This window comes from Heterodontus francisci, unplaced genomic scaffold, assembly GCF_036365525.1.
Source record: "Heterodontus francisci isolate sHetFra1 unplaced genomic scaffold, sHetFra1.hap1 HAP1_SCAFFOLD_632, whole genome shotgun sequence".
Taxonomy (NCBI): domain Eukaryota; kingdom Metazoa; phylum Chordata; class Chondrichthyes; order Heterodontiformes; family Heterodontidae; genus Heterodontus; species Heterodontus francisci.
The window spans coordinates 155,833-179,289 of record NW_027141616.1 but is presented as its reverse complement, the minus strand read 5'-3'; the positions used below and the strand labels follow the sequence as shown (position 1 = coordinate 179,289).

The 23,457-nt window shown below is 45.2% G+C and overlaps 1 long non-coding RNA gene across 1 annotated transcript; it reads left to right on the top strand.

The window, feature by feature from the left end:
* Positions 1 to 856: 856 nt before the first annotated feature.
* LOC137364165 (uncharacterized) lies at positions 857 to 22,126 on the top strand. The gene is made up of 3 exons (XR_010972986.1): positions 857 to 1,043; positions 9,099 to 9,175; positions 21,745 to 22,126. It is a non-coding gene; the product is annotated as an uncharacterized lncRNA (long non-coding RNA).
* Positions 22,127 to 23,457: the final 1,331 nt, after the last annotated feature.

Below are 23,457 nucleotides of genomic sequence, written 5' to 3'. Positions count from 1 at the left end.
TCTTTAATCTGATTGGATGGCGAAAGACACCAATTAGAGAATTACAATATAAAACCATTGTGACATCTCTGCCAATTCCCCAATCACAATCTTTACTTTCCCCCATCCCTCATTAGCATAGAGCTGTGGGATTGTCTATTTAATCCGCACTCGGAAGGGGTTTGGTTTATTTCTGTGTCTGAAATTGAATCTGAAGATGGTTGAGGAGAAGAAGAAAGCAGCTGCTAAGAAGGGCGCCAAGAAAACTGTGAGTAAACCGTCAGCAAAGGGCGGCAAGAAGCGGAGAAAGTCGAGGAAGGAGAGTTACTCCATCTACATCTACAAAGTGATGAAGCAGGTTCACCCCGACACCGGCATCTCCTCCAAGGCCATGAGCATCATGAACTCGTTTGTGAACGATATTTTCGAGCGCATCGCGGGTGAGGCTTCCCGCCTGGCCCATTATAACAAGCGCAGCACCATCAGCTCCCGGGAAGAGGGCGGGATTTACCCGCCACACGACCAGAAGCAGAGAATTTGTCAATTTCAAAATGCCCGCCAATTTCATTACCGGAAAAGAGCGGATTAAAATGAATGTCATCCTTAGTCAAAGATTTAAAATCCCTTCTCTTTTTTTTCTTTTATTCAATTCTTTCCGTCACCAATCACAAGCGCGGTTTAAAAATGTTGTTTAAATTGTGGTTCATTCTACAATCGTTTACAAACTGTTCCAGGTGGGAATAAATCCCTGTTCACAGCATTTCCCTGAAGGAAAACAGTCAGTTTAGTCTTCAATCAGAGCCCAGTGTCCTTCTCTGAAAAGAGGAAGCTGGATCTGCTTAATCTGCTCTGTTCCTGTTCCGGCGAGTTGCTGTGAATAAAACGATGAATCAGTTCACATTTCAGGAATAGAGTGAAGGGACTGAGGTCTGACCGTTACAGCTAAAAACAGCTGTTAATGCAGTCATTCAGGAGCTGTGCCATAATAACAGCTTGAAGCGAAAAAGAGAAGGTGGATGAGCGGATTATGTGTCCGTGTACAGTTTATGGGACAGGAGACACAGGTACAGCAGTGGGAACGTTATTATGTTATACATTGTTTTAAAATAATTTAATGGAGATGTCGGATGCAGCTTTTTCAGAGAGATTGTGGGTGGCTCTTAAAAGAGCCGTTGTGTTTGATCTGTTTTTCAGTCCATTGTGCAGTTTTACTTGGAGCTGGTGTATTTGGTCACCGCCTTTGTCCCTTCCGACACGGCGTGCTTGGCCAGCTCCCCGGGCAGCAGCAGGCGCACGGCGGTCTGGATCTCCCGGGAGCTGATGGTGCTGCGCTTGTTGTAATGGGCCAGGCGGGAAGCCTCACCCGCGATGCGCTCGAAAATATCGTTCACAAACGAGTTCATGATGCTCATGGCCTTGGAGGAGATGCCGGTGTCGGGGTGAACCTGCTTCATCACTTTGTAAATGTAGATGGAGTAACTCTCCTTCCTCGACTTTCTCCGCCTCTTGCCGCCCTTTGCTGACGGTTTACTCACAGTTTTCTTGGCGCCCTTCTTAGCAGCTGCTTTCTTCTTCTCCTCAACCATCTTCAGTTTCAATTTCAGACACAGAAATAAACCAAACCCCTTCCGAGTGCGGATTAAATAGACAATCCCACAGCTCTATGCTAATAAGGGATGGGGGAAAGTCAAGATTGTGATTGGGTGATTCGCAGTGATGTCAAAGTATTTTTACTGTAATTCTCTAATTGGTGATTTTCCCCATCCAATCAGAATAAATATTTGCAACCAATCACAAACACCCTTCCTGCAATCAGGAAGGATATTTCACAAAGATTCTCCGGCCCCAGTTGATATTGAAAGAGCCGCTCCCTGTGGACAGCTCCCTGGAAATGTCCTGGCTGTTGGTGGGAGGACACTTATTGATGATTCTCTGTCGTTGTGTCTCTGCTATTGCATGTGAATGTGTAATTAATTCCACTGCTTTTAGTCTGTGGTACTGTGTTTGCACATGTTATGTAATTCGGTAGTTCTCGGTCTCTGGTGCTGTATGGATTCCTTCTCTATCTGTCAGACTCTGGTACTGTGTTTGAGTATGACATCCATTCTGTATCTGTCAGTCTCTGGGATGGTACGTGAATTTGGGACTTACTCTGAATCTGTCAGTGGTTCTGTATGTGTGGAATTCAAGCTCTATGTGTCAGCATCTCACAATATGTTCACGATTTATTTGTCAGTCTCTGGTAAATTTGGCAGTCACTGAATCTGCAAGTGGTACTGTAGGAGTGTTTGTGATTGATTTTGTATGTGTCAGTCTTTGGCACTACATCGGAGTGTGGGATTAATTCTGTATCTCTCAGCCTCTGGTAGTGTGTGTGATTGTGGGATGAATTAATCAGCAGTCAGTGGTGCTGTATGTGAATGTGGAAATCATTCTGTAACTCCATCTCATATTGTCATGTGCGAGTGGGAATCACATGTATCTTTCGATACCTAGTGGTGTGTGTGAGCATGGGATTCATCCTGTACTTGTCGGTGGTACTGTTTGCATCTGTGGGATTGATTCTGTACCTTGCAGTCACTGGTATTGTGTATGAAAGTGAGATGAATTCTAGATCTGCCACACACTGGGTGTGTGTGTAAGAATATAATAACATCCGAAATAGGAGCAGAAATTGGCCATTTGACCCATCAAGCCTGCTCTGCCATTCGATAAGATCATGGCTCTTCTGATTGTGACCTTAATTTCACCTTCCTGCCTACGCCCATAACCAATGATTCCCATGTTGATCAAAAATTTGTCCAACACAGCTTTGATTCAATGACTCGGCCTCCAGAGTCCTCTGGGGAACAGAATTCCAAAGATGAACAACCCTCTGAGAGAAGAAATTCCTCTTCATCTCCTTCTTGAATGGAAGACCACTTAGCTTGAAACTCTCGCCCCTACATTCCCCCACAAGGAGAAACATCCTCTCAGCATCTACCTGTCCAGCCCACTGAGAATCTTATTGGTTTCAATAAGATCAGCTCTCAATCTTCTAACTACAGTGGGTATAGGCCCAACCTGCTCAACATTGTCTCATAAGGCAATCCTTCATCACAGAAATCAGCCTAGTGAACCTTCTCTGAATTGATTCCAATGCAAGTATATCCCTCCTTAAGTAAGGAGACCAAAACTGTATGGAGTCCTTTAGTTGGGATGTCACTAATGCCCTATACAGTTATAGTAAAACTTCCCGACCTTTATACTCCATTCCCATTGCTAAAAATGCCAACATTCCATTTTCCTTCCTAATTACTTGCTATACCTTCATGCTAACTTTTTGTAATTCATGTACCTGGACACCCAGATCCCTCGGTACAGCAGCATTCTGCAGTCTCTCTCTCTATGCAAGTAATATTCTGTTTTTTCTATTCTTCCTGCCAAATTAGACAACCTCACATTTTCCCACATTATACTCCAACTGCCAAACTTTTGCCCATTGACTTAACCTATCTATATCTCTTTGCAGACACTTTGTCCTCCTCATAACTTGCTTTCCTATCAATCTTTGTCACATCCATAAATTTGGCAACAATACACTTGATCGCTGCATGTAAGTTATTAATATAGACCATACATAGTTGAGGCACCAGCACTGATCACTGTGGCACTCCATTAGTTACAGATTGCAAAAATGAAAATGCCCAATTTATCCCCACTCTCTGTTTTTCCTGTGAGTTAGCTAATCCTAGATCCATGAGTGTATAGTCTTCAGTTTGTATCTGTCAGCATCTAGTGCTCCATGTGAGTTTTGGACTCTTTCTCAATCTCTCAGTGCTACTATTTGTGTGTTAGATTGCTTTAGATGACTCAGGCTGAGGAATTGTGAGTGAGTGCAGTCATCAACTGATGCCTTTCAGCACCTGGCACTGAGCATGTGTTTCAGAATCACTCTCTATCTGTCAGTATCTGGTACTCTGTGTGAGTGTGGGATTCATTATATAATCTTCCGTCCCTGGGACTGTTTGCAAGTCTGGATTCATTCTGCATAAAATGTCAGCACAGCAACAGGCCACTGATGTGGTAGGTTTTAAGCAGACAATACGTTTGAGGTTTTGCCTAGTATTAAATATCTGTCACTGTGAACACAATAGTGGAAGATAATGTATCCTCCAATCTAATACCGGATTGGTGGGCAAGTGTAACTCAGACTGTACTAAGCAATTTGATCAGTGCCATTCAGTCGGACAGTGAGAATTTTGGACTTGCATGTAAAATGAGCTCAGTCTGGAACTGTACAGTATCTTCCATCTGACACTGTATGTGGTTTTAGGACTGGTATGTAACTTATGGCTCACTATACAAATCAAATTTATATTGTATCTTTTAGTATCACAATCCAGATGAGTTTTCAACTGGAATCTGAGTTTGTATCTCAGGTTATACTGTATTTCATAATCTCTCAATCTGATTATGCAGTTGAGATATGGACTAGTGTCCAAATGTAGGTGATGCAGTGGTTATCACCGCAGCCTCACAGCTCCGGCGACCCGGGTTCAGTTCTGGGTACTGCATGTGTGGAGTTTGCAAGTTCTCCCTGTGACCATGTGGGTTTCCGCCGCGTGCTCCGGTTTCCTCCCAGCCAAAGACTGTCAGGTTAATTGGTAAATTGGCCATTGTAAATTGCCCCTAGTGTAGGTAGGTGGTAGGAGAATGGTGGGGATGTGGTCGGGAGCATGGGATTAATGTAGGATTAATATAAATGGGTGGTTGTTGGTCGGCACAGACTCGGTGCGCCGAAGGGCCTGTTTCAATGCTGCATCACTAAATAAAAATAAATACATTATGGGAATTAATACTGCAACTTCTAAACTCATAACATGTAAATATTTAGCTGGTATTTAACCTGAATCTCAGAGTACATTATTGAGGTTAATTCTGTAACTTTGAAACGGCAACCATGTGCCAGTTCTATATGTATTTAATTTGTAGCTGAGGTTAGTCATAGAGTCAGAGTTATACAGCATAGAAACAGGCCCTTCAGCCCATCGTGTCCATGTTGGCCATCAAGCACCTATCTATTCTAATCCTATTTTCTAGCACTTGGCCTGTAGCCTTGTATGCAATAGCATTTCAAGTGCTTATCTAAATTATTCTTAAATGTTATGAGGGTACCCTGCCTCTACCACCCCTTCAAGCAGTGTGTTCCAGATTCCAACCACTCTCTGGGAGAAAAGGTTTTTCCTCAATTCCCCGCTCAACCTCTTGCCCCTTACCTTAAATCCATGCCCCCTGGTTATTGACACCTCTGCTAAGGGAAAAAAAAAGTTTCTTCCTATCTACCGTATCTATGCCACTCATAATTTTTTCTTCCTCAATCAGGTCCCCCCTCGGCCTTCTCTGCTCTGAGGAAAACAACCATGGCCGATCCAGTCTCTCTTCACAGCTAAATGTTCCAGCTCAGGCAACATCCTGGTGAATGTCCTCTGCACCCTCTCCAGTGCAATCACATCCTTCCTATAGTGTGGTGCCCAGAACTGTACACAGTACTCCAGCTGTGGCCGAACAAGCATTTTATACATCTCCATCATAACCTCCTTGCTCTTATATTCTATGCCTCAGCTAATAAAGGCAACTATCCCATATGTCTTCCTAACCACCTTTTCTACCTGTGCTGCTGCCTTCGGTGTTCAATGGACAAGTATACCAAGGTTCCTCTTACCCTCTGTACTTCCTGGGGTCCTTTCATCCATTGTATATTCTCTTGCCTTGTTAGTCCTCCCAAAATGCATCACCTCACACTTCTCAGGATTAAATTTTATCTGCCACTGCTCTGCCCATCTTACCAACCCATCTATATCATCCGTAATCTAAGGCTTTCCTCCTCACTATTTACGACACCAATTTTCATGTCATCTGCGAACTTACTGATCACATCACCTATTCTTCTTTTTTTCTTTTGGGCCTCCTTATCTCGAGAGACAATGGATACGCGCCTGGAGGTGGTCAGTGGTTTGTGAAGCAGCGCCTGGAGTGGCTATAAAGGCCAATTCTGGAGTGACAGGCTCTATATGACATCACCTATATTCACATCTAAATCGTTAATGTACACTGCAAACAGCAAGGGTCCCTGCACCAATCCCTGCGGTACACCACTGGTCACAGGCTTTCAATCGCAAAAACAACCCTCGACCATCACCCTCTGCCTCATGCCACTCAGCCAATTTTGGATTCAATTTGCCAAATTGCCTTGGATCCCATGGACTCTTACCTTCTTGACCAATCTCCCATGTGGGACCTTATCAAAAGCCTTACTGAAGTCCATGTAGACTACATCAACTGCTTTAACCTCATCTACACACCTAATCACCACCTCATAAAATTCAATCAAGTTTGTTAGACACGATCTCCCCTTGACAAAGCTATGCTGACTATCCCTGATTGATCCCTGCCTCTCCAAGTGGAGATTAATCCAGTCCCGCAGAATTTTTTCCAATAGTTTCCTTACCACTGATGTTAGACTCACTGACTGGTAATTACCTGGTTTATCCCTCCTCCCCTTCTTGAATAATGGTTCCACATTCACTGTCCTCCAGTCCTCTGGCACCTCTCCTGTGGCCAGAGAGGATTTGAATATTTGTGTCAGAGACCATGCAATCTCCTCCCTTGCCACACATAGCAGCCTGGAATACATCTCATCTGGGCCTGATGATTTATCCACTTTTGAGCCCGCTAAAACCGCTAACACCTCCTCCCTTTCAATGCTAATTTGTTCACGTATATCACAATCCCCCTCCCTGATCTCTACACCAAAATCATCCTTCTCCATAGTGAACATAGATGAAAAGTAACCATTCAAAACCTCATTTACATCCTCTGGCTCCACATACAGATTGCCACGTTGGTCCCTAATGGGGCCTACTCTTTCCCTGATTATCCTCTTGTCCTTAATATACTTATAAATGCCTTGGGAATTTCCTTTATCTTGCCTACCAGTGTTTTTTCATGCCCCCTCTTCGCTCTCAATTACTTTTTTTTAATGTATCCTCCCTGCACTTTCTATACTCCTCTAGGGCCTTTGCTGTTTTCAGCTCTCTGAATCTGCCATAAGCCTTTTTTTTCCCTTATTCAATCCTCGATATCCCTTGACATTCAGGGTTCCCTGAACTTGTTGGTCCTACCCTTCATCTTTACGGGAACATGTGGGCCCTGAACTCTCACTATCTCCTTTATAAATGACTCCCACTGGTCTGATGTAGACTTTCCTAGAAGTAGCTGCTCCCAGTCCAGTTTGGCCAGATCCTGTTTTATCATATTGAAATTGACCTTCCCCCAAAACAGTACCTTTATTTCCAGTTCATTTTTGTCCTTTTCCATAACTGCCTTAAATCTTAGAGTTCTGGTCACTATCCATGAAATGCTCCCCCACTGACACTTCTACCACTTGTTCGGTTTCATTCCCCGAGATTAGGTCCAGTACCACTTTCTCTTGTACGACTCTCTACGTGCTTGGTCAAAAAGCTCTCCCGAATGCACTTTCAGAATTCCACCCCCTTTGACCTTTTGCATATGACTATCCCAGTTAATATTGGAGAAGTTGAAATCCCCTATTATTACCCTATTATTTTTACACACCTCTTAGATTTCCCTACATATCTGCTCCTCTATCTCTCCCTGACTGTTTGGAGGCCTGTAGTACACTCCCAGCCAAGTGATTGCCACCTTTTTGTTTTTAAGTTCTACCAATATGGCCTCATTTAAAGAACCTTTTAATATATCATCCTTCCTTACTGCAGTAAATGATTCCTTGGTCAATAGTGCAATGCCACCTCCTCTTTGACATTCCCCCCACCCCCTCGCCCTCGCCCCCACTCCAGTCCTTGTCATGCCTGAAGATTCTATACCCTGGAATATTAAGCTGCCAGTCCTGCCCTTCCCTCAACCATGTTTCTGTGATAGCAATAATATCATATTGCCATGTGTTAATCAACGCCCTCAATTCATCTTCGGAGTTCCGAAGAAGGGTCACTGACCTGAAACGTTAACTCTGCTTCTCTCTCCACAGATGCGCCAGACCTGCTGAGTATTTTGAGCATTTCTTGTTTTTATCCCTCAATTCATCTGCCTTACTTGTAAGACGCCTTGCGTTAAAATAGATGAAATCCAGCCTTGCATTATTTGCTTGCAATATTGTGGGATTGACACAGTGATAATTTGATAGTGGGTGAGAATTTGGACTGGGATTTATGTATCTACCTGTCAGTGGCACTGAGTTGGAGTGACATGGAAACAACGTCTGTCTCTCCTGCTCTGTTTGATTGATGGATTGAAAATGTGTCTCTGGAACGATTTCTGCTGTCTGAGACTGTGGAACTGATGACCTGTCTGTGTCTCTGTGCTGTGTGTGTGATAATGTACGGACTGTGTGTGAGAAGGAGCTGGTGGTTGGGCATTGCCTGTGAATGGCTCTGTGGTGTAGTAGACAGCACGTCACTGTTATATTAAATATACGTCACCATCCAGTTGGTGAAACCCTCCATTCTTTAACCATTGCACTGCCCCGTGACAGGTAGATGGGGGAGGGGTGCGCAGGCGCAGATTTCTGCAACAATTCACCAAACAGAATCAAAAAGTTCCAGCACAGAATTAGGCCATTTGGCCCATCGTGTCCGCACCAATGCAAAGGCAGCAATCCAGTCTAATCCCATAGTTTGTTATTGGACAGTGGGATGTGGGGAGTTACACAAAGAGAATCTATTATAGGCACCAGGTGAGAAGTGTGAAGGACACATTTTAAACACCGGCTGTTTGGTTTCGCTTGAACGGTTAGACCATGGGAGCGGGAACTGGAAATCTGACCTGTGTAAAAGTCCCTGTTCCGTCGGTCAGTCCCATTCATGGCCCAGTGGATTGTTTCTGGATGTCATTAAATTGTTGGAAAATGGCCAAAGCCCCTGGTATGCAGTAGCTGGGTGCTACAGGACTGCAGTGGAATCAGACACTGACTCTGTTTGTATTGCTGGGTTTCCTTTGTGATTGTTCACAATGATTATATTAATTGAAAAATTGTTTTGGTCACTTTTGTATCTTCTACCACACATCTTCCTGAATTATAATAAATATTTTCCTTTCTACAGCCAAATACTTGAAGGAAGTAGAATAAATGTAGTGATTCCTCGACACAAGGGGAAGTGCAGCCAGCTCCTCACACACAGTAAGTACATTATCACTCACAGAGAGCACAGACATCAGTTCCACAATCACCGACAGCAAAAGTAGTCAGACCGGCACTGATCCCAAGTTCCAGAAACATTTATTCAATCCAACAGTCACACAGAGCAGGAAAGACTGAAGTTGTTTCCATTTCACCCCAACTCTGTCCCAGGTAGATACATCAATCTCCGTACAAAATCACACCCACTATCAGATTGCAAGGCACTGTGTCATTCTCACAAGAGTGTAGCCTGAACTGCAAATTCTATGTCAGATGGGAAACAGGACCTGATTGTAAAGTACATAGTCTTCCATTACTGCAAACTGAACACAAGTAGTTGGAGGAGTAGGCCATTCAGCCCCTCAAGCCTGGCTCGCCATTCAATAAGATCATGGCTGATCTCTCCCAGGCCTCAACTCCTCTTTCGGGCCTGCTCTGCTTTACCCTCGACTCCCCGAGATTTCAAAAATCTATCTGCCACCTCCTTAAATACATTTAGTGACCTAGCCTCCACAAGTCTCTGACGTAGAGAATTCCAGAGATTCACCACCCTCAGAGAAGAAATTCATTCACATCTCAGTTTTAAATGTGTGCCCCCTTATTCTGTAACAATGTCCCCTAGTTCGAGATTCCCCCACCAGTGGAAATATATTCTCAACATCTACCCTGTCAAGCCCCCTTAGAATCTTAGATGTTTCAATAAGATCACCTCTCATTCTTCTAAACTCCAGTGAATAAAGGCCTAACCTGTTTCGCCATTCTTGATAAGACAACCCCTGCATTCTAGGAATCAGCCCAGTGAACCTTTTCTGAACTGCCTCCAATGCTAGTATATCCTTCCTTAAATATGGGGACTAAAACTGCATGCAGTACTCCAGGTGTGGCCTCACCAACACCCTGTACAGTTGTAATAAGACTTTCCTATTTTTAAACTCTCACCCGCTAGCAATAAAGGCCAAAATTCCATTTGCCTTCCTAAATATTTGCTGCACCTGCATGCTAACGTTTTGTGTTTCCTGCACAAGAACACCCAGATCCCACTGTACTGCAGTATTTTGTAGTCTTTCTCCATCTAAATAATAATCTGCCTTTTTATTCTTCCTACCAAAGTGGATGACCTCACACTTTCCCACATTGAACTCCATCTGCCAAGTTTTTGCCCACTCACTTAACCTATCGATATCCCTTTGCAGATTCTTTGTGTCATCATCACAACATGCCTTCCCACGTATTTTTGTATCGTCAGCAAATTTGGATACTCTACACTCTGTCCCTTCCTCCAAGTCATTAATATAGATAGTAAATAGTTGAGGCCCTAGGATCGATCCTTGTGGCACCCCACTAGATACGGCTTTCCAACCTGAAAAAGACCCATGAATCCCGACACTCTGCCTTCTGTGTGTTAGCCAATCCTCAATCCATGCTAACACATTACCCCCAATACCCTGAGCTCTTATTTTGTGCAATAACCTTTTATGTGGCACCTTAGTGAACGCCTTCTGAAAATCCAAATACACTACATCTACTGGTTCCCCTTTATCCACTCTGCTTGTTATATCCTCAAAGAATTCTAACAAGTTTGTCAAACATGATTTCCCTTTCATAAAACCATGTTGACTCTGTTTGATTGCATTATGTTTTTCCAAATGTCCTGCTATTTCTTCCTCAATAATGGACTCCAGCATTTTTCCAATGACTGATGTTAAGCTAACTGGTCTATAGTTTCCTGCTTTCTGTCTCCCTCCTTTCTTGAATAAGGGCGTCACATTAGCGGTTTTCCAATCCGCTGACACCCTACTGGAATCCAGTGAATTTTGGTATATTATGACCAATGCCCCTACTATCTCTGCAGCCATTTCTTTTAAAACCCTTGGATGGAGGCCATCAGGTCCTGGCGACTTGCCTGTCTTTAGTCCCATCAGTTTGTCCAGCACCTTTTCCCTTGTGATAGAGATTGTTACAAGTTCCTCCCTCCCATTTACACCTTGCTCATCTATTATTGTAGGGATGTTTATAGTGTCTTCCACCGTGAAGACCGATGCAAAATATTGGTTTAAATTATCTGCCATTCCCCTGTTCCATGTTATTAATTCCCCAGTCTCATCCTCTAAGTGTCCCACATGTACTTTAGCTACTCTCTTCCTTTTTATGTTCAAGGATATTCGATGTTCCGGACGAATAGGCAGAAAGGAAAAGGAGGTGGGGTAGCTTTGTTATTAAAGGAAGGGATCAGTGCAGTTGTGAGGAATGATATAGGTGTAATAGATGGTGATGTAAAATCAGTTTGGGTGGAAATAAGGAATAGCAAGGGAAAGAAATCACGGGTGGGAATGGTCTATAGGCCCCCGAGGAGTTGCTCTTGCTGTTTGTTTGTTGCCAATTTACTCTCAATCAATTTTCTCTCTCTATTTGTTTTTTAGTCATCTGCTGCTGGTTTCTAAAAAATTCCCATTCTTCTGGCCTGGCACTAGCTTTTGCTGCTTTGTATGCCTTTGTTTTTGATTTGATACTCTCCTTAACTTCCTTTGTTATCCACGGATGGTTCATCGTTCTCTTCGAGTCCTTCCTTCTGACTGGAATAAATGTTTGCTGAGTGTTATGAAATATCTGCTTAAAAGTCTGCCACTGTTCATCTACTGACTTCCCCTGTAGTCTATTTTCCCAGCCTGATGATCAATGGCATTACCATGACTGAATCCACCACCATCAACATCCTGGAGGTTACCATTGACCAGAAACTGAACTGGACCAGCCACATAAATGCTGTGGCTACAACAGCAGGTCAGAGGCTAGGAATTCTGTGGCGAATAACTCACCTCCTGTCTCCCCACACCTTTCCACCATTTACAAGGCACAAGTCAGGAGTGTGCTGCAATACTCTCCACTTGTCTGGATGAGTGCAGCTCCAACAACACTCAAGTAGCCTGCTTGATTGCCCCCATCCACCACCTTCAACATTCACCACCGATGCACAGTGGCAGCAGTGTGTACCATCTACAAGATGCATTGCAGCAACTCACCAACGCTTCTTCGACAGCACCTTCCAAACCCGCAACCTCTACTATCTAAAAGGACAAGGGCAGCAAATGCATGGGAACACCAAGTTCCCCTCCGAGCCTCGCCATTCCTTCATTGTCGCTGGGTAAAAATCCTGGAACTCCCTTCCAAACAGCACTGTTGGTGTTCCTACATCTCAAGGATTGCAGCGGCTCAAGAAGGCAGCTCACGACCACTTTGTTTAGGGCAATTTGGAATGGGCAATGAATGCTGGCATAGCCAGTGATGCCTACATCCCATGAACAAATGAAAAAAGTGAGGAAATAATGAACGGCTTTTATAAAGTACAAGGAGACATGTTTACTTTTGTGGTGGTGTCTGAAACAAGAGCCAAAAATATAAAATCGCCATTCATAAAACCAATGAGGAATTCATGAAATATGTATTTATGTAGTGAATGGTTAGAATCGGGGATTTGCTATCACAGGGAGAGGTTGAGGCAAATAGTACCGATGCAGGGAAGGTGGAACAAGTGTATGGGGAGAAAGGAATTGAGAGATATACATATCGGGCTTTATTTATCTTTCATTCATATGAAGCAAGATGGTTGGAAATATATGTAGAGCATAGAGCAGTTGGAACAATTCCAGTGCAGTGTTTTGTCTGGATGGATAAACTGCATTTATTTTAATGCAAGAAGCCTTACAGGTAAGGCAGATGAACTCAGTACACGGGATTGTGATATTGTAGCTATTACAGAATCGTAGTTGAGGGATGGGCAGGACTGGCAGCTCAATGTTCCGGGGTACCGATCCTTCCGGCGTGACAGAGGTGGAGGTAAGAGAGGAGGGGGAGTTGCACTATTGATTAGGGAGGACATCATGGCAGTACTTAGAGAGGATATCCCGGGGTGAATGTCCAGTGAGGCCATATGGGTAGAACTTAGAAATAAGAAAGGGGTGATTCCTTTGATGGGATTATACTATAGACACCCCAATAGTCATAGGGAAGTGGAGGAGCATATAGGTTGGGAAATCACAGATAGGTGTAGGAATTATAGGGTTGTAATAGTAGGTGATTTTAACTTCCCTAATATTGACTGGGACTGCCTTCGTACTAAGGGATCAGATGGGAAGAATTTTTTAAAATGTGTCTAGGATAGTTTTCTGAAGCTGTATGTGGATGGCCCTACTAGAGAAGGGGCTACACTCGACCTCCTCTTAGGAAATGAGGATGGGCAGGTGGTTGATGTGTCAGTGTGGGAGCACTTTGGGACCAGTGACCATAACTCTATTAGCTTCAAGACAGTTATGGAAAAGGATAGGACTGGTCCTCAGGTTGAAGCCCTAAATTGGGGGAAGGCTAATTTTGATGGCATCAGACAGGAACTCTCAAAAGTTGAATGGGAGAGGCTGTTTACAGGTAAAGGGACGTCTGGCAAGTGGGAGGCTTTTAAAAGTGAGATAGGAAGAGTTCAGGGCCAGCATGTTCCTGTTAGATGGAAGGGCAAGGCTGGCAAGTTTAGGGAACCTTGGTTGACGAGGGATATTGAGGGTCTGGTCAGGACAAAGAAGGAGGCATATGTCAGGTATAGGCAGCTGGGATCGAGTGAGTCCCTCGAGGAGTATAGGGGATGTAGGACTACACTTAAGTAGGAAATTAGGAGGGTGAAAAGGGGCCATGAGATTTCCCTGGCAGATAAGATAAAGGAGAATCCTAAAAGATTCTATCAGTATATTAAAAGTAAAAGGGTAACTAGGGAGACAGTAGGTCCCCTTAAAGATCAGTGTGGCAATCTATGTGTGGAGCCACGGGAAATGAGCGAGGTCTTAAATGAATATTTCTCATCCGTATTTACCGTGGAGAAGGTCATGGAAGCTAGTGAGTTCAAGGGAGGGAACAGCGATATCCTGGAGCATATCAACATTACAAAGGAGGAGGTGTTGGAGGTTTTGAAGTGCATTAAGGTGGATAAATCCCCAGAGCCTGACCAGATATTCCTAGGATGCTATGGGAAGCAAGGGAGGAGATTGCTGGGGCCCTGGCAGAGAATTTTGTATCATTGTTAGCCACGGCTGAGGTACCGGAAGACTGGAGGATAGCTAATGTTGTGCCTTTATTTAAGAAGGGCAGCAGGGATAAGCCAGGGAACTACAGGCTGATGAGCCTTACATCAGTGGTGGGAAAGTTAATGGAAGGGATTCTGAGAGACAGGATTTATATGCATTTTGAAAGGCATGGTTTGATTAGGGATAGTCAGCATAGCTTTGTGCATGGGAAATCGTGTCTCACGAATTTGATTGAGTTTTTCGAGGAGGTGACCAAGAGGATTGACAAGGGCAGACTGATGGACATTGTCTACATGGACTTTAGCAAGGCCTTTGACAAGGTCCCGCATGGTAGGCTGGTCCGGAAGGTTTGAACACATGGGATACAGGGTGAGCTAGCAAATTGGATACAAAATTGGCTGGGTGATAGGAGGAAGAGGGTGGTTGTGGAGGGTTGTTTTTCAGACTGGAGGCCGGTGACCAGCGGTGTGCCACAGGGATCGGTGCTGGGCCCTCTGTTTGTCATATATATTAATGACTTGGATGTGAATGTAAGGGGCATGATTACTAAGTTTGCAGATGACACCAAAATTGGTGGTATAGTGGACAGTGAAGAAGGTTGTCTAAGGTTACAACAGGATATAGATCAACTGGGAAAGTGGGCAAGGGATTGGCAAATGGAATTTAACACAGACAAGTGTGAAGTGATGCATTTTCGGAAGTTAGACCAGGGCAGGACATATACAGTGAATGGCAGGGCCCTGGGAGTGTTGTTGAACAGAGAGACCTTGGGGTGCAAGTACATAGTTCCCTGAAAGTGGAAACACCGGTAGACAGGGTGGTGAAGAAGGCGTATGGCACGCTTGACTTCATCGGCTGAGGCGTTGAGTACAAGAGTTGGGACGTCATGTTACAGTTGTACATAACGTTGGTTGGGCCACATTTGGAGTACTGTGTGCAGTTCTGGTCGCCACACTACAGGAAAGATGTGATTAAGCTAGAGAGGGTGCAGAAAAAATTCACAAGGATTATTGCAGAAAATAAAAGCTCATGGTGTAGGGGGTAACATATTGGCATGGATAGAAGATTGGCTCGCTAACAGGAAACAGAGTAGGCATAAAAATGGGTCATTTTCTGGTTGGCAAGGTGTAACGAGTGGTGTGCCACAGGGATCTGTGATGGGGCCTCAACATTTTACAATTAATAGAAATGACTTTGATGAAGGGACTGAAGGAATGGTTGCTAAATTTGCTGAAGACAAAGATAGGTCGGAAAGTAACTTATGAGGAGGACATAAGGAGGATACAAAGGGGTACAGATAAGTTAAGTGAGTGGGAAAAGACCTGGCAAATGGAGTATAATGTGAGAAAGTGTGAAATTGTCCACTTTGGAAGAATAAAAAAGAAACAGATTATCTCGATGGTGAGAGATTGCAGAGCTCTGGGATGCCGAGGGATCTGGGTGTCCTGGTGCATGAATCGCGAAAGGACAGTATGCAGGTACAGCACGTAATTAGGAAAGCTAATAGAATGTTATAGTTTAACGCAAGGGGAATTGAAAACAGAAGTGCGGAAGTTATGCTGCAGTTATACAGGGCATTGGTGAGACCATATCTGGAGTTCTGAGTACAGTACTGGTCTCCTTATTTAAGGAAGGATGTAAATGAGTTGGAGGCAGTACAGAGAAGGTTTACTAGACTAATACCTGGAATGGGAGGGGGTGGTGGTTTATGAAGAAAGATTGGACAGGCTAGGCTTGTATCAGCTGGAATTTCGAAGAGTAAGAGGCGACTTGATTGAAACATATCAGATCCTGAGGGGTCTTGACAGGGTGGATGTGGAAAGGATGTTTCCCCTTGTGAATCTAGAACCAGGGGTCACGGTTTATAAATTAGGGGTCGTCCATTTAAGACAGAGATAAGGAGAAATTTTTTCCCTGAGGGTCGTGAGTCTTTGGAATTCTCTTGCTCAAAAGGTGGTGAAAGCAGAGTCTTTGCATATTTTTAAGGCAGAGGTTGATAGATTCTTGATAAGCGAGGGGATGAAAGGTTATCGGGGGTAGGCGGGAAAATGGAGTAATCAGTTCAGCCATGAACTTATTGAATGGCGGAGCAGGCTCGAAGGACCGAGTGACCTACTCCTGCTCCTAATTCGTATGTTTGTACGTATGACAACATTAGTATTCAGAAATCTATCGATTTCTGTCTTGAATATGTTCAATGATTGAGCCTCCACAGCCCTCTGGGATAGAGAATTCCACAGATTTGCTACCCTCTGAGCAAAGAAATTCCTGCTCATCTCAGTCTCAAATGGCCTGCCCTTATTCTGAGACTGCGTCCCTTTGTTCCAGCCTCACTAGCCAGAGGAAACATCCTATCCATATCTACCCCGTCACGCCCTGTAAGAATGTTGTAAGTTTCAATGGGATCACCTCTCGTTCTTGGAAACTCCAGAGAACACAGGCCCAGTTTCTGCAGTCTCTCATCATAAGGCAATCCCGCCATCCCAGGGCATGAGTCTGGTGAACCTCCGTTGCACTCCCTCTATGACAAGTATATCCTTCTTTAGATAAGGAAACCAAAATTGCACAGAATACTGCAGTTGCGGTCTCACCAAGGCTTTATACAATTGAAGCAATACATCTTTACTCATGCACTCAAATCCCCTTTCAATGAAGGCCAACATACCATTTGCCTCTTAATTGCTTGCTGCACCTGCACACTAGCTTTTAGTGACCCATGAGCAATGACACCCAGGTCCCTTTGGACATCGACACTTCCCAACCTCTCACCATTTAAGAAATACTCTGCCCTTCTGTTTTTTCTACCAAAGTGGATCACTTCACACTTGTTCACATTATATTCCATCTGCTATGTTCTTGCCCATTCACTTAGCCTGTCCAAATCCCCTTGCATTCATTCTGTACCTTTCAATCAGGTAAATTTTGTCTGTAACAAAAACAAGAAATGCTGGAAATACTCAGTAGGTCTGGCAGCATCTGAAAGGTCACTGACCTGAAACGTTAACTCTGCTTCTCTCTCCACAGATGCTGCCAGACCTGCTGAGTATTTCCACCATTTCTTGCTTTTATTTCAGATTTGCAGTATTTTGCTTTTAAATTTTGTCTGTTCTATTTCAGATTTTACATTTAAAATGTAACCATGGTGACAGAGTTTATTTAGATCTGATAGTGGGTTTGTTTTTGGACTGCGATTGATGGATCAACCTGTCAGCTGTACTGAAAAAGAGTGAAATGGAAACAACTTCTGTCTCTCCTGCCGTTGTTTGACTGTTGGATTAAAAATGTCTGTCTCGACTTTGGGATCAGTGTCTGTCTGACCACTTCTTTTGTTTGTTCCAGTGGAACTGATGAGCTGGCAGTATCTCTGTGCTTTGTGAGTGATCCTGTACCTACTGTGTGTTGGAACGAGCTCGCTGCACTTTTCCTTGTGTCCAGGAATCACCACATCCATTCAGGTTCCTTCATGTATTTGCCTGCAGGAATGAAAAGTAACTCTTAAACCTTAAGATAAAAGCAAAATACTGCAGATGCTGGAAATCTGAAATGAAAACAAGAAGTGCTGGAAATACTCAGCAGGTCTGGCAGCATCTGTGGAGAGAGAAGCAGAGTTAACATTTCAGGACAGTGACCCTTCTTCAGAACTGGCAAATATTAGAAATGTAAAAGGTTATAAGCAAGTAAAGTGGGGGTGGGGCAAGAGATAACAAAGGAGGTGTAGATTGGACTAGGTCACAGAATAGCTGACCAGAAGGTCATGGAGCAAAGGCAAACGATATGTTAATGTGTGCTGAAAGATAAAGCATTAGTACAGATAGGGTGTTAACGGACTGAAAATTGAACAGCAGCAAGTACAAACATGAAAAAAAACAGTGGGTAAGCAAACTGAACAAACTACAATGAAATGAACAAAAGAAAAAAAATTGTAAAAAATAAAAAATAACTAAAAATAAAAAAAAAACAGTGGGTAAGCAAACTGAACAAACTATGAAGTAAAATAAAAACAAAAAATATATTAAAAAAGGAAAAAAAAACTAAAAATAAAAGTAAAATGGGGGGCCCGTCATGCTCTGAAATTATTGAACTCAATGTTCAGTCCGGCAGGCTGTAGTGTGCCTAATCGGTAAATGAGATGCTGTTCCTCGAGCTTGCGTTGATGTTCACTGGAACACTGCAGCAATCCCAGGACAGAGATGTGAGCATGAGAGCGGAGGGGAGTGTTGAAATGGCAAGCAACCGGAAGCTCAGGGTCCTGCATGCGGACTGAGCGGAGGTGTTCCGCAATGCAGTCACGCAGTCTGCGTTAGGTCTCCCCAATGTACAGGAGACCATATTGTGAGCAGTGAATACAGTAGACTACATTGAAAGAAGTACAAGTAAATCGCTGCTTCACCTGAAAGGAGTGTTTGGGGCCTGGGACAGTGAGGAGAGAGGAGGTAAATGGGCAGGTATTACACCTCCTGCGATTGGAGGGGAAGGTGCCATGGGAAGGGGACGAGGTGGTGGGGGTAATGGAGGAGTGGACCAGGGTGTCACGGAGGGAGCGATCCCTTCGGAATGCTGACAGGGGAAGGGAGGGGAAGATTTTTTTATTTTTTTTATTGCCAAAATATTCGTATTCATAAAATTCTGTAAAAATTACATTACCAGTTTCAAACAGCACCAAGTCAGAAAATACAAACAGTGCAAATGAGGTCCGTTTGCTTCATTACAATCATCAGTTGCCTCACAACCCTCCCATTTCACATTTGTCATGCCAATTACATTTTTACATTTTACAGCAAATGAAAATTTTCCCGATACATTTCAAAGGGTTTCCCATGGATCCAGCCCCTCAGTTCAGCTTGATGGGGGGGACCTTCCACTGTGGTCTTTCCCCATTGAGCCTTTGCCGCGGCTGCCCCAAGCTTTAGTGCGTCCCTCAGCACGTAGTCTTGGACCTTGGAATGTGTCAGTCTGCAACATTCGGTGGTGGACAACTCTTTGCGCTGGAAGACCAGCAAGTTTCGGGCAGACCAAAGGGCGTCTTTCACCAAATTGATAGTCCTCCAGCAGCAGTTGATGTTTGTCTTGGTGTGTGTTCCTGGGAACAGCCCATGGAACACAGACTCCTGTGTTACAGAGCTGCTTGGGATGAACCTCGACAAAAACCACTGCATCTCTTTCCACACCTGCTTTGCAGAGATACATTCCAGGAGGAGGTGGGCAACCGTCTCTTCCCCACCACAGCCACTGCAGGGGCATGCTGCGGAGGGAGCGAGACTTCGGGCGTGCAGGAAGGATCTGATGGGGAGGGCCCTTCTCACCAGCAGCCAAGCTACATCTTGGTGCTCGCTTGAAAGTTCGGGTGATGAGGCATTCCGCTAAATGATTTTGGCGGTCTGCTCAGGGAACCATCCGACAGGATCCACCGTCTCCTTTTCCCGTCGGGCCTTGAGGACATTCTGTGCAGACCAGTGCCTGATGGATCGGTGGTCAAAGGTGTTTTCCCGCAGAAACTGCTCCAAGAAGGATAGGTGGTACAGCACGGTCCAACTGCATGGAGCGTTCCGCAGCAATGTGACCAGGCACATCCTTCGCAACACCGGGGACAGATAGAACCTCAGCACGTAGTGACACTTGCAGTTTGCGTACTGGAGGTCTACACACAGCTTGATGCAGCCGCACACGAAGGTGGTCATCAGGATGAGGGCGACATTGGGTACATTTTTCCCGCCCTTATCCAGAGGTTTGAACATCATGTCCCTCTGGACCCGGTCCATTTTAGATCCCCAGATGAAGCGGAAAATGGCTCGGGTGACCGCCACAGCGCAGGAGTGGGGTATGGGCCAGACCTGCGCCATGTACAGCAACAACATGAGAGCCTTGCACCTGATGACCAGGTTCTTACCCACAATGGAGAGAGATCGCTGCCCCCACACGCTCAACTTATGTTGTACCTTGGCTACTCGCTCCTCCCAGGTTTTGGTGCACGCCACGGCCCTTCCGAACCATATCCCCAGCACCTTCAGGTAGTCAGACCTGACGGTGATGGGGACAAAGGATCGGTCAGCCCAGTTCCCAAAGAACATGGCCTCGCTCTTGCCATGGTTAACTTTGGCTCCCGAGGCCAGTTCGAACTGGTCGCAGATGCTGATCAGTCTGCACACGGACAGCGGATCCGAGCAGAAGACGGCGACGTCATCCATGTACAGGGAGGTTTTAACCTGAATGACTCCACTGCCTGGGATTGTCACCCCTCTGATGTTCGCATCCTTCCTAATAGACTCAGCAAAGAGTTCAATACAGCAAACAAACAAGACAGGGGAGAAAGGACAGCCCTGTCTGACTCCAGATTGGATTGGGAAACTTTCCGATTCCCACCCATTGATTGAGACTGCGCTACTGATGTTTGTGTAGAGCAGTTTGATCCAATTGCAGATTCCCTCCCCAAACCCCATTTTGGAAAGCACATCCATCATGAAGGTGTGTGATATCCTGTCAAAAGCCTTCTCCTGGTCCAGGCTGATGAGGCAGGTGTCCACCCTCCTGTCCCGTACGTAGGCGATCGTATCCCTGAGTAGTGCGAGACTATCAGAGATCTTCCTGCCGGGTACAGTACAGGTCTGATCAGGGTGGATCACCAACTCCAGAGCAGACTTGACTCGACTGGTAATGACTTTCGACAGGATCTTGTAGTCAACGTTAAGCAGTGAGATGGGCCGCTGATTTCTGCCCTCTCCCCCTTCCGCTTGTAGATGAGGGTGATGATGCCTTTCCTCATGGATTCTGACATGCTGCTGGCCAGGAGCATACTCTCGTATACTTCCAGCAGGTCCGGGCCGACCTAGTCCCACAGAGCCGAGTACAGCTCGACCGATAAGCCGTCGCTTCCGGGAGTTTTACTCGTCTCGAAGGACTCGACGGCTTTGTCAGCTCATCCAGAGTTCGCGGCTTGTCCAGTCTCTCGCTCGTGCTGCCATCTAAGACCTCTGTGATAGATGACAGGAAGGACTGGGAGGCTCTGCTGTCTGTGGGCTTCGCGTCATACAGCCCAGCATAAAAGGATTTGCTGATCCTTAGTATGTCGGACTGTGAAGACGTCACCGAGCCATCTTCTTCCTTCAGGCTGCTGATAACAGAGCTCTCTCTGTGTACCTTCTGGAAGAAGTAACGCGAGCACGTCTCATCCTGCTCGATGGAGCGGACTCTGGACCAGGAAGATGATCCTGGAGGCCTCCGTGGCAAAGAGCGAGGCCTGCTGGCTCTTCACAAAGATGCGTTTGGGAGTGGCATCACACTGTACTAATGCTTTGTCTTTTAACACACCATTAACATATCGTTTGCCTTTGCTCCACGATCTTCTGGTCAACTATTCTGTGACCTTGTCCGATCTACACCTTCTCTTTCGTTATCTCTTGCCCCACCCCTGCTTTACTTGCTTATAACCTTTTACATTTCTAATATTTGCCAGTTCTGAAAAAGGGTCACTGACCTGAAACGTTAACTCTGCTTTTCTCTCCACAGATGCTGCCAGACATGCTGAGTATTTCCAGCACTTCTTGTTCTTATACCTGAAGAACTGGTGAGATAGAAGATACAAAAGATCAATGTAATCGTCCCAATAATAATCATTATGAACAATCACAAAATGAAAACCAGGAACACAAACAGTGTCAGTGTCTGACTCCACTGCAGTACTGCAGTATTCAGCTTCTGTTTACCAGGTGTTTGCAGTGGTTTTACAACAAGTTTGTGACATTCAGAAACAACACAAGCCCTGCACTGCTCAATGACTGGGACTGTCCGATAGAGCAGTGACCTTTACACAGTCACATTTCTATTTCAACGGAAAACAAGCAGCCACTATTTAAAATGTGCCGTTCACACTTCTCACCTGGTGTCTGCAATAAATGCTCTTTGTCTAACTGTCCACATCGTTATTTTGCGGCTATTTTCCCCCCACTGTTCACAATCCAACAAACAGTGAGAGACTGGAACTAAAGCAGGAAAATTCCCTCTCCTTTGGGTGGTGAAATTGTCAGTGATTTTCAATAGTGATTTCTTCCCATTGTGTCTCCCTGAGCCTGTCCAGACACTGTCCGAGAATGAACTCTCCCTTCCCCGTGTCCCCGGCTCACTCCATGTTCCGGGAGCAGCTCCTGCTCCACAGTGTCTGTTCCAAACACTCCCCGACTCCCCCTCAACTTCCCACCACTCAATGCTAATCTCTGAGCACATCTGCGGACACGCTCCCAAAGCAGTGGCTGCTGGAAGCAGATGCTGTTTGTTCCCTTCCCCCGGGCCCGGGAAGTGTCCATTCTTTTGGGCCTCCTTATCTCGAGAGACAATGGATACGCGCCTGGAGGTGGTCAGTGGTTTGTGAAGCAGCGCCTGGAGTGGCTATAAAGGCCAATTCTGGAGTGACAGGCTCTTCCACAGGTGCTGCAGAGAAATTTGTTTGTTGGGGCTGTTGCACAGTTGGCTCTCCCCTTGCGCCTCTGTCTTTTTTCCTGCCAACTACTAAGTCTCTTCGACTCGCCACAATTTAGCCCTGTCTTTATGGCTGCCCGCCAGCTCTGGCGAATGCTGGCAACTGACTCCCACGACTTGTGATCAATGTCACACGATTTCATGTCGCGTTTGCAGACGTCTTTATAACGGAGACATGGACGGCCGGTGGGTCTGATACCAGTGGCGAGCTCGCTGTACAATGTGTCTTTGGGGATCCTGCCATCTTCCATGCGGCTCACATGGCCAAGCCATCTCAAGCGCCGCTGACTCAGTAGTGTGTATAAGCTGGGGATGTTGGCCGCTTCAAGGACTTCTGTGTTGGAGATATAGTCCTGCCACCTGATGCCAAGTATTCTCCGAAGGCAGCGAAGATGGAATGAATTGAGACGTCGCTCTTGGCTGGCATACGTTGTCCAGGCCTCGCTGCCGTAGAGCAAGGTACTGAGGACACAGGCCTGATACACTCGGACTTTTGTGTTCCATGTCAGTGCGCCATTTTCCCACACTCTCTTGGCCAGTCTGAACATAGCAGTGGAAGCCTTACCCATGCGCTTGTTGATTTCTGCATCTAGAGACAGGTTACTGGTGATAGTTGAGCCTAGGTAGGTGAACTCTTGAACCACTTCCAGAGCGTGGTCGCCAATATTGATGGATGGAGCATTTCTGACATCCTGCCCCATGATGTTCGTTTTCTTGAGGCTGATGGTTAGGCCAAATTCATTGCAG